Source organism: Pipistrellus kuhlii, unplaced genomic scaffold (assembly GCF_014108245.1).
Source record: "Pipistrellus kuhlii isolate mPipKuh1 unplaced genomic scaffold, mPipKuh1.p scaffold_m20_p_2, whole genome shotgun sequence".
Classification (NCBI taxonomy): Eukaryota; Metazoa; Chordata; class Mammalia; order Chiroptera; family Vespertilionidae; genus Pipistrellus; species Pipistrellus kuhlii.
This window is the reverse complement of record NW_023425515.1, coordinates 106,320,648-106,331,143: the sequence shown is the minus strand read 5'-3', so window position 1 is coordinate 106,331,143 and position 10,496 is coordinate 106,320,648. Positions and strand designations below refer to the sequence as shown.

Genomic DNA, 10,496 nt, shown 5'->3' with positions numbered 1-10,496 from the left:
GCGTGCTTTACGAGTTCCAATTAGGAAGAAAAGCAAGTGAGGCTGCAAAAAACATCTGTAGTGCTCTTGGTCAAGATGCAGTTAGCGCCAGAAAATGCCAGCGTTGGTTTGAGAAATTTCGCGGGGGAAAGTTTTCGTTAGATGACAAGGGTGGTCGAGGCCGTGTGTCCAATTTTGATCAAGAAGCTCTTCAAGCTCTTTTGGTGCAAAATCCTCAAATTACCCAACAAGAGCTTGCGACAACTTTAAATTGTTCACAAAAAACAATTTCCAATCAATTGCGTGCACTTGGCAAAGTCCAAAAGTTTGGAAAATGGGTTCCTCGTGAGTTGACCGACAACAACCATAATCAAAGAGTCACAATTTGCAGTTCGCTCCTCTCTCGTCAAAACCGTTTGCCGTTTTTAGAGCAAATTGTTACCGGAGATGAACAATGGGTGCTGTATGTTAATTTGAAAAGGCGGCCTCAATGGTTGGGCAAAAATGAGGCTCCGCTGCCCATGCCAAAACCTGACTTGCATGCGAAAAAAGTGATGTTGTATGTTTGGTGGAATTTTAAAGTAATTCTTCATTATGAACTTTTACCATCTAACCCACATGTGTCAAACACAAGGCCCACGGGCCAAATCCGTCCCGCCAGGCCTTGCAATGTGGCCCGCACCACGCTGTCATCACTGCACTCCGCTGCGTTTCCATCACAATGACAGTTTATGACTGTTCAGTAAATCATTCGGCCCGTGATTTAGGCTGGATTTTAGATTTTGGCCCCTTCTCTGATTGAGTTCGACACCCCTAATCTAACCAAACCATTACAAGTGCAGTGTATAGTGCCCAATTGGAAAGGTTAGCCCAAGCTTTAAGAGAAAAAGAACCCACGCTGATTAATCGGAAGGGCGTAATTCTTCACCCCGATAATGCACGACCGCATACTGCAAGAATCACTGCTCAAAAACTGCGCCAGTTGGAATGGGAAGGTCTCCCTTAACCTGCATATTCTCCTGATATTACCTCTTCCGATTACCATTTGTTTCGTTCTTTGCAAAACTTTCTTCTTGGAAAAAAATTTAATAATGAAGAATACCTCAAAAATGCATTGACCCAATTTTTTGCATCAAAATCACAAGAATTTTACAACAGAGGGATTAAAATGCTTCCTGAGCGTTGGGCACAAGTAGTAGAAAACAACGGCAACTATATTGTTGATTACATTTTGTTGTATTGTTTAGATAAATTCGATTTAAAAAAGTATTAGAAAACGACATTAATTATTACTAGACCTAATAGTATAAGTTCCTTCTTTTTTATAGCAGTGTAGTATTTCATTGTATAGATGTACCACAGTTTTCAAATCCACTCATCTGCTGATGGGCACTTAGGCTGTTTCCAAATCTTAGGTATTGTAAATTGGGCTGCTATGAACATAGGGGCGCATATATCCTTTCTGATTGGTGAAGTGTGCTTACTGGGTCAAATGGAAGTTTCATTTTTAACTTTTTGAGGACTCTCCATACTGTTTTCCACAGTGACTACACAAATCTGCATTTCCACCAGCAGTCCAAGAGGGTTCTTTTTCTCTCCATTCTCTCCAGCACTTTGTTGATTTGTTAATGATAGCCATTCTGACAAGCGTGAGATGCTACCTCATTGTCCTTTTGATTTGCATCTCTCAGATGATTAGTGACTTTGAGCATGTTTTCATATGTCTTTTGGCCTTCTGTATGTCCTCTTTTGAAAAGTGTCTATTTAGGTTCTTTGCCCATTTTTTGATTGGATTATTTTTCTTCCGTTTGTTAAATTGTATGAATTCCCTGTAAATTTTGGAGATTAAACCCTTATCAGAGATAACATTGACAAATATGTTCTCCCATGTAGTGGACTTACTTGTTTTGTTGATGGTTTCTTTTTCTGTGCAGTAGCTTCTTATTTTGATGTAGTCCCATTTGCTTATTTTCTCCTTAGTTTCCATTGCCATAGGAGCTGTATCAGTAAAGATATTGCTACAACATATGTATATTTTGCTACCTCTGGATTCTTCTAAGACTTATGGTTTTCTGTCTTATGTTTAAGTCTTTTATTCATTTTGAATTTATTTTTGTGTATGGTGTAAATTGGTGGTCTAGTTTTATTTTTTTTTGCATGTATCTGTCCAATTTTCCCAACACCATTAAATGAAGAGACTGCCTTGTCTCCATTGTATGCTCTTGCCTCCTTTGTCAAATATTAATTGAGAATTCTGGCTTGGGTCTATTTCTGGGTTCTCTGTTCTGTTTCTTTAGTCTATATGTCTGTTCTTCTGCCAGTACCAGGCAGTTCTGAGAACAGTGACTTTGTAATATAGCTTAAAATCTGATGTTGTGATCCCTCCAACTTTGTTCTCCTTTTTCAGGATTGCTGTAGCTATTTGGAGTCTATTTTTATTCCACATGAATTTTTGAAGTGTTTGTTCTAGGTTTGTGAAATATATTGTTGGTGTTTTGATGGGGAGTGCATTGAATCTATAGATTGCTTTAGGTAGTATGAACATTTTAATGATGTTGATTCTACCAATACATGAACACGGTAGAAGACATTTGTTTATGTTTTTGTCTAACTTTTTTTTTCAATGTACTGTAGTTTTCTGAGTACAACTTTTTTACCTCCTTAGTTAAGTTTATTCCTAGGTACCTTAATTTTTTTGTTGCAATGGTAAGTGGAATTGTTATTTTAGTTTCTCTTTCTGTGAGTTCTTTATTGGTGTATAAAAATGTCATAGATTTCTGGGTATTAATTTTGTATCCTGCTACATTACCAACTTCATTTATTAGTTCTAGTAATTTTTTTATGGAATTTTTAGGGTTTTCAATGCACAATATCATGTCACCTGTGAAAAATCACAGTTTTACTTCTTCTTTTTCAATATGGATACCTTTTATTTCTTCTTCTCTGATTGCTATGGCTAACACTTCCAGTACTATGTCAAACAGAAGTAGTGAGAGTGGGCATCCTTGTCTTGTTCCTGTTATTAGGGGGAATGGTTTTAGTTTTTTCCCATTGAATATGATGTTGGCCCATTGGTTTGTCATATAAGGCTTTTATTATGTTGAGGTATGATCCCTCTATTCCCACTTTGCAGAGAGTTTTTAATCAAGAAATAGTGTTGGATTTTGTCAAATGCCTTTTCTGCATAGATTGATATGATCATGTGTTTTTGTCTCTCTGCCTTTTTACTTGAATTATTTCTTTTACTGTGAAGAAGTGTTTTAGTTTCATGTATTATTCTTATGTGCTCATTTTTACTTTCCTTTTTGTTCTTCTGTTGTCAAAAAATTATTCATTGCCAACACCAATGTCTAAGAACTTCTTTCCTACATTTTCTAAAAGTAATTTTATAGTATCAGGTCTTATGTTCAAGTCTTTGATTTATTTGGAGTTAAAAAGAAAGGATAATTATGTAGTATGATATAGATGATAATTATATATTACAATATATAAATGTGTCAAGTTACCAGATTGTAAACCTTAAATTTATGCATGGTTAGATGTTAAATATTAATATATCTAATTAAAAATTACTGTCAACTAATACATTAGACAAAGGTTAAATTGTTTAATTTATTGCTGGAGGCATTTCTCCTTTTGCTTACTCTTTGTCTTTCCTCCCCACCCCCCAATTCTATCTCACTTTAAATGGGATGTCACGAATGAAATAATATATTTGCTAAGCCCATTTTTTCCCCTTACTAGACACCTAAGTTCAGCAGCCATTTGGCAGAGATATCTGATGATCGCCTAGAAGTCACACAGAAGTCTCAGGTTCAGGAGTGTGCTTTAGGCTTATTTGTGTATTTGTTTGGTTTTGAGTTTAATTTTCTTTTACTAACTAATAAGAGTGAGGTAATATAATGTAAAGAATAAAGAATGATAATAAAACTAATGCCTGCAGGTGTTCTAATTGGGAAAGTACAAGATTTTAAGGTATTAAAAAAGACAGGTAAAAATTTTGGGATCAATATAAAAACGGTGATTAAAATGGAAAGTAGGTACAAATAAACAAACACATGAGCCAGTAACTTCCATTATGCAATACCACCACTTTCTAGGGAAGAGATGTTGCCAGATATTTCTGAGTGACTCTGAAGGAACGTAAGGGCAGTAGGGTATGTGAAGGTCTGCAGGAGTCAGTCTGGGGAACAGGGAGGGGTTATGGGGTGAAATTCTATGAACTCCAAAGCCTGCCAGTGAGGGAAGAAATAGCTGAGTTTCCTGAGAAAGTGAAATACCTTCCAGTTAGCATCTGGCCTTTCAGGTGGCCAACCATACATAGGGATGTTAGATGTCTTTGGAAACTTGGTGGGAAAGAAGTTGAGTGATTATGAAAAATCATCTGAATGTTATACGAGGTCTAGTGAGTTGAATGTTCCTATTTTACAGACCTTTATACTTAAGTGCACAAGGGTGATTGAGCAAACAGTATTAGTAGATTTAGCAAATAAAAATATGGGACTCTTAATTAAACACGAATTTCAGTTTAAATAAAGATTTTTTCTTTCCATTCTCCTTTATGCTGTAAAAACCTAGCTACAAGTTGCACAAATAAACAAACAAACAAAAAATAAAGACAGAGAAGGACATAGGCAAGACATCTGTGATGTGTAGGAGGTAGGAAGGGAGAGAGGGTCGGGAACCAGTCTTCTTTACACGCAGCCAGATGAGGGCTATGACCCCTGAAGCAAGGGATCTTAGGAGGAGATGGGCAAAGATCCAAGGTAGCTGAGGATGGAGGAAGCCCCTAAATCCAGGGCTCCTCTAAAAGTATTCAATCTCTTAAAGATTTTTTAATAGTATAAGTATGTCCCATGCAGTATTTAGGGCATACTTATACTAAAAAATATTGATCATTTTTTATCTGAAATTCAACTTAAACTGGGAGCAATTTGTTCTATCTAGCAGCCCTGTGTGTGTGTATACATATATGTATATATACATACACACATACATGTATATATACATATACATACATGTGTGTGTGTGTGTGTGTGTGAGAGAGAGAGAGAGAGAGAGAGAGAGAGAGAGAGAGAGAGAAAGAGAGAGAGAGAACACCGAAATTTGAAGGAGGCCAGGAACACCTTGAGCAAGTTAACCTCTCTGTGGCCTATATTGTTGTAAAATTATTTAATCAGACCTAAATCACAGAGTCATGATGAAATTTAAGTAACATGCTGAAGCAACAACTGTGTCTAAAACATGGATGATGGTTAGTAGACGGCCGTTACTGGCTGAGATGGCATTGGCCCCAAATTAGATAAGAAGCCTAGAGGGATTTCAGCTCCTCTCACCCTCAGGGGCTCCTCTGCAGGCTGAATGCATGTCCACATGGGACATCCTGTGGTCATGGGGGCAGCCTGTGGCCAGGATTTATTGCTGCTGCTGTTGCTGTATGTTATCATATTTCAAAGGATAGAATAGACACAGGTTATCTTCCTTCTTCCTTTGACAAGTGTCAAAGGGCTAGGTACTATGCCAGGGACTGAAATAGAGCAGATAACAACAGATAGGACTCTTGTTTTCATGCTCTGAAGCCTAGCAGAGAGAAGAGGAGGCACAGATTAAACGAGTGCTTAATTAGGAAAAGGATCAATTTTATCTTGAAAAATTCCAATGGGTTTTGTGAGTGCATGACTGATGGAGACCTAACTTAATGAGAGTGGTAGGTGGCAGAAAGGTTTATAACCCAATCTGAGAATGGGAGGGTAGGTGTTAGTCCTGGAAGCCTGCAGGCAGAGAAAAGTGTCAGGGGGTAGGAACAGCCTGTGCAAAGTGTTGATGCATGCAGGCCATGGCATCTTCTGAGGCCTGACTGCTAGAGCTGGCTGAAGAACAAGGCCCAGGTGAGGCAGGCTGGAGCAGTAAGTTTTCTCTGCTGAGGAATTAGGAACCAATCTAATCATAAGAAGTTATTGAAGGATTTTAATCACAACAACAGAGCTAACATTTGTTATCATTTTTCTCTCATTAAATGCACATCTAAAGTTTCAAGTTGCTAAGTACTAAATTTTACTTGGTGAATGGAGCTCTCTTTTTTGGCAACTGCCATTCATGAGTGTCATGAGGAAAACTATGGTTGGTCATTAACACCATCTCCTCCAAAAGAGTGGGAGGCAGATCAACACAGTGGCTGAGCTTAACTCTATTCATCATAATAACGAATGAGTAAATGAACCTACCTCATAGTATTGTGAGGGGAGTCAGATGAGATCACTTTTCAGGGCTTAGTGTGGGCTGACATTTAGGTATTTTATAAGAATGTTAGCTATCATTCATGTGCAAACACAAAGGACAATACAAGTAATTTTTGGTTTATTTTAAAAATCCATTTCCAAGAGAGTCAAATATCACTTAGGTTTATGTAAAGCTCACTCCTAATCATTGAATAAATATTGTGAACCCGAATTGGAGAGTGTAGGTAGCAGAGAATCAGCACGTCTGACATACTTAAGACCTGGACATACTTGGCCTCTGCACTGGACTAGTTCCCAAACATTTTGAAATGCTCATGATTGCCATGGGCAGTCTGAAGCTCATGCTCCTTGAAGACCTACCATAGTCTAATTAATAATTCTGGCTATCAGCCCTCTAGTGTTTCAAACCTTGTGAAGTTATTTTGTGATGCCTCTGGCTTGTCCTCAGAGGGAGAACTTTTTAAAAAAAATTTTAAAATTATTTTATTTTTTAATTAAAATTGACATTCAATATTATTTTATATTAGTTTTAGGTGTACAGCATAGTGTTAGGTATATTATATAACTTAAGAATTTATCCCCATGATAAGTCCAGAACCCACCTGCCGTCATACCATAGTTTTTAGAATACTAAAGGCCCAGTACACGAAATTCATGCACTATGTGTGAGTGGGGGAAGGGGGGTCCCTCAGCCCAGCCTGCCCCCTTTCACAATCCAGGAACTCTCATGGGATGTCCTACTGATGGATCGCCCCCATCACTCCACTGCTGCTGCCACTGCCAGCCTCCACAGCCACAAAAGTGTTTTCATCAACGCAGACTTTAGTCCCTTCACTACAAAAAAAATGACAACTTTCTTTAGGCATTCCCAAGATGTCTCTTTCATAGGATATGACATTTCCTTCTTTCTTTTTTCTTTTTTTCTTATCCTCACCTGAAAATCTTTTTCTATTGATTTTTAGATAGCATGGAAGAAAGAAGGAAAGGCAGAGAGAAACATCAAGGTGAGAGGGACACTTTGATTGGTTGCCTCCTGCCTGAGCCCTGACTTGGAGGAGCCTGCAACTTAGGTACATGCCCTTGATCAGAACTGAACCCGGATCCTGTGGTCAGCATGCTGAGTCTCTATCCACTTAGCCAAACTACCCAGGGCAGGATATGACATTTCTTAGACTCTCAAGACAGACCCTCATTTTTTTTCCTCTAGAAGTGAGGTGGAAAAACCCTAGATCACCTTCTTATTAGGCAAGTTATCAAGAACACTATGAGTGGCATTGGCATACTGGCAGCTTAGCCAATGAGTGGTCAAAAAAGGTGTTCCTCTGCAGCTTACATGCAGAGGCGGGACTGCCAGCAAAGGCCTGCCCTCAGCCACAGCAGCTGAGAGCAGGTTCTCTCCCTATCTTCTCTCCTCTCTTTCTTATCCCCTCTCCCCACTCCTCTCTCCTCTCTGGGCCAGCCCTTGGCCATAGTGGTTTGAGCAGGCCCCATGTCTCTGTCTCCATCTCTGCTCCAGACCTCACCTGCGCACACAACCTCCTCCTGACTGGTCATGACTGTTACAATGTCCCAACTAATTTGCATATTACCTCTTTATATAGATAGAGTATGGAATAAATTCCCTATGTTGTTCTTTACATCTCTGTGACTGTTTTTATAACTGATCATTTGTACTTCTTAATCCCATCACCTTTTCACCCAGCTCCCCAAGCCCCTCCCATCTGACAATTATCCATTTGTTCTCTGTATCTATGAGTCTTTTTCTGCTTTGTTAGTTTAGTTTGTTTTTAGAGTCTGCATATAAGTGAAATAATACAGTATTTGTCTTTCTCTGTCTGACTTATTTCACTGAGCATAATACCCTCTAGGTCCATCCATGTTGTCATTAATGGTAAGATTTTGTTCTTTTTTATGGCCAAGTAGTATTTCATTGTACACATGCACCACATCTTCTTTATCCATTCATCTCTTTATCCATTCATCTCTTGACTTAAGTTGCTTTGATATTTGCCTATTGTAAATAACACTGCAATGAACATAGGGGTGCATATTTCTTTTTTTCCAAGTTGAAAATTGTATTTTGCTAATGTGCAAATAGAATATAGCAGTCCACTTTCTGTGCTTTCTGAACACTTAGCCACTGAGTAGTTCTGTACAATGCTATTGACCTTCACCATGCTGGTGTCTGACCTTTTATTGAAGCCAGCCTGAATTGTTTCTACAACCGCATTCATTTGTCTTTTCAGATGTTCTCTTCATTGGCCTCTGCATTTTTATTGCTTCATTTGAAAGACTTCATTTTCTAATTGCAAAATAGTCCTTTTAATCTCATTATTCTTAATGACCAGGGATACCCAGTATGATTCCATTTCTCTTCATTTAGATTCAGCTATGAGTTGCAGGTTCTTTCTCTGCCAGTCTAAATCTTAAATATGCTTCATTACTTCTGGAGCTCTTTCTGTGCATGCTCAAGCATATGAGTAAGATTTTCATTATACACTTTCCAGACATTGCATTCACTCTGTGATATTAGTTCCAGATTCTCCATTCGAACTGCTTCACACTTTCACTGGTCTATAGAATTGTTTACACATACCTGGCTGCAGTAATGTCATTTTTCTGACTCGAGGAAGGAGTTGGAGGTTCATATCATTTTATACCAAGCAATTCAAGAGATTGTCCAGCAGCCAGTGTTTCAAATTTATTTCTCATTAAATAGGTTTCAAAAGCAGAATAATTCAGGGATGTGAAGTGGCTCAGGTAGTAGTTTGGTATCTGTGAGTTTCCTCTTCGACCAAGCATCGCAGCCCCTTCCTGGGACTTCCCATGCTTCATAACCTTGTTAACAATACTACAGCATGCCCACCACAACCAGCCTGCCATTCTTAGGCTCATTTGAATTTTCTGAGTCTTTTTTGAATGAGTGCTTTGGAATTCTTTAATAAATATCCAGACATGGAATTGCTGGGTCATAGAGTACTCTATTTTTAATTTTTTTTTGTTTCCCTTGCCCAAAGGGTTATATCACACAAAAAATATTAATAAGAAAAATGTCAGAAATTGCTTTTATAGACCTTTTATGGTTTCGGGTCTTATATTTAAGTATTTAATAGACTTTGAGTTTATTCTTATATATGGCTTATGAAGGTGGTCTAGTTTCATATTTTTTGCATGTATCTGTCCAGTTCTTCCAAGTGTTTATTAAATAAACTGTCTTTATACCATTGTATGTTTTTGCTTCCTTTGATATTAATTAACCACATAGGCATGGGTTTACTTATGGGCTCTCTACTCTGTTCCATCTATCTATGTGTCTGTTTGTATGCCAGGACCATGCTGTTTTGATAACTATAGCCTGGTAGTATAGTTTAATATCAGATATTGTGATATCTCCAACTTGTTCTTCTTTCTAAATATTGCTATAGCTATTTGGGGTCTTTTGTGGTTCTCTAAGAATTTTTGGATTTTTTTTTAGTTTTGTGAAAAATGCCATTGGTATTTTGATAGGAATTACATTGAGTTTAAAGATCGCTTTGGGTAGTATGGATATTTTAACAATATTAATTTTTTATATTCACTAACATGTATATGCTTTCATTTATTTGTATCTTTTTAAATTTTTTCTTTAGTGCCTTATAATTTTTCCAATACAGGTCTTCTACTTTCTTGGTTAAATTTATTCCTACATACTTCATTTTTGTTGATGCAATTGTAGATGGGATTGTTCTCTTAGCTTCCCTTTTTGATAGTTTATTATTGGTGTATAAAAATGCAACCCATTTCTGAATATTAATTTGGTATCTGCTAATTTACTAAATTTATTTATCAGTTCTAAGAGTTCTTTGGTGGACTATTTAGGGTTCTTGATAGGACATTTGATGGGACAGAATACTCTGGGCTGATGGGTGGGTAAGGAAATGCTTCTGGCTACTCTTGGATTATCAAGCAAACACAGTGCACGTGAGGAGGGGCCCCGAGACCTCTCACTGTCATATGCTTGGGACCCAAGTGCTTCTCCTTGGGTCACTCAGCCAGTGCATGTCCTCACCATTAGACAGTGAGGAGGCTGGGAGATCAGAAGCTACAACAGAGTCTGCCCTCTTCTTTATCCTCAATATCCAAATAAGGTTCTTCTTGAGGTCAGTTGGCCTCTCTCTGTCTCTGTGACTCTATCTTAGTTCTGGCTGAAGTCATTCCTACCTGATTCCTGCAATAGCTCCTGTCTCATTGCCACCAGTGCACCTGCACTGGAGGTCATCCACAGGTCACATCCTAAAA

At 38.0% G+C, this 10,496-nt stretch overlaps 1 pseudogene; it reads right to left on the bottom strand.

Moving 5' to 3' along the window:
* Nucleotides 1-8,448: 8,448 nt before the first annotated feature.
* On the bottom strand, nucleotides 8,449-9,046 carry LOC118723026 (annotated as a pseudogene).
* Between the last annotated feature and the right edge of the window lie 1,450 nt (nucleotides 9,047-10,496).